Source organism: Habropoda laboriosa, unplaced genomic scaffold (assembly GCF_001263275.1).
Source record: "Habropoda laboriosa isolate 0110345459 unplaced genomic scaffold, ASM126327v1 scaffold92, whole genome shotgun sequence".
Lineage (NCBI taxonomy): Eukaryota > Metazoa > Arthropoda > Insecta > Hymenoptera > Apidae > Habropoda > Habropoda laboriosa.
The window spans coordinates 1,487,876-1,489,691 of NW_017100268.1; positions in this window are offsets into that span (position 1 = coordinate 1,487,876).

Here is a 1,816-nt window from a genome sequence, read left to right on the forward strand (position 1 = left end):
CAAATAATTTTAAGCGGAGTTTGAAAACATTGTCACAGGCTTCATACTTGAAATCGAATGGTATTTCAACGGGAGGAACATTGGAAATCACGCAGTTGATCATTGGAACAGTTTCATTTTGGGAGTTTTAAGAAAGACCAGAGGGAATGCGCTGCTCAGTCTGCCGTCAGTGTTCAAAGCGGAAGGATACAACAGGTTAGTTGATTTTTAAAATAAAAATTCTTTGAATTTTTCTCTTTTAACTATAGTTATTGTAAATTAGAGCATGATTGCATGCAGTAAGCAGTTTAAAATTGATACTTTTAAGAAATTTTCAATTGCTCTAACGTTGCTCATAATATAGTTAGTAAGATTAAATTTATACTTTATTTTTTAGTACTTTGACTCTGGAATGATAAGTATTTCCAGTTAAATAACAATTTACACCATTGTTTATAATTATTGCATGCCTTAAATAATATTATCGTACGTTTCAACTGAATAAAACAGCTCAATATATTAATTTTCCTTTGAATTAACCATTGCATTCGATAGATTAGTCAGAAATTGTTTATAACTTTTATTACAAATTGGAAAAATTAATGTTCTTTGCGTATGAATTACAGATGGACCTTCCAGGATACCCTAGAAATCAAGGAAAGGACTTGAACATCAGGAAAACTGAAGAAATACAATTATTTATGAATAAATCAGTTGTTTATTGTAAAATTATTGTACAAAATGAATATTACAAAAGGTTACAATATACCAGTATTGTTTTACAGCACTTTGCAGTCTATTTATTGCTCCCTTACACTCCAAATCCACTTGTTTTTGCAATAAATCCATTGTTTAAACAATTTTCCGTTGCAAATCTTGATAAATGAATTGCAGAAACCACCAGGAATGCGTTTCCATCGGAAAAATCAAAAAAATCCCGAAATTCGAGCGAAAACTACGAAAATTAGAGAAAGATTTCGAAAATCGCGCCGAATATACTCGTTCGGTGCTAAGGTCCTCGAGAATTCCTGGAATTTACGTCATTTCTCGGAAATGACGAAATTTCCAAGAATCGAGGCGATTCCAAGAATTGACCACTGGACCTTGGAATTTTGGTCATTTCCGAGAAATGACGTGTTTTCCAAGAATTCTCGAGAACTGAAATTTTCGAAGACCCTTTGGCTGAAAATCGACTTTCTAATAGGCGAACATGATATGATAGGAGGTTAATTCCTGGAAGTGACTCGATTCTTGGAAATTTCGTCATTTCCGAGAAATGACGTAAATTCCAGGAATTCTCGAGAACTGAAAGTTTCGAAGGCCCATTGGTCAATTCTCGGAATCGCCTCGATTCTCGGAAATTTCGTCATTTCTCGGAAATGACGAAATTTCCGAGAATCGAGGCGATTCCGAGAATTGACCAATGGGCCTTCGAAACTTTCAGTTCTCGAGAATTCCTGGAATTTACGTCATTTCTCGGAAATGACGAAAATTCCAGGAATTCTCGAGAACTGAAAGTTTCGAAGGCCCATTGGTCAATTCTCGGAATCGCCTCGATTCTCGGAAATTTCGTCATTTCTCGGAAATGACGAAAATTCCAGGAATTCTCGAGAACTGAAAGTTTCGGAGACCCATTGGTCAATTCCTGGAATTTTCGTCATTTCTCGGAAATGACGAAATTTCCGAGAATCGAGTCACTTCCAGGAAGCGACCTCCTATCACATCATGTTCGCCTATTAGAAAGTCGATTTTCGGGCAAAAATTTTCGAAAATCGGAAATCCTGACTTTCTAATAGGCGAACATGATATGATAGGAGGTCGATTCCTGGAAGTGACT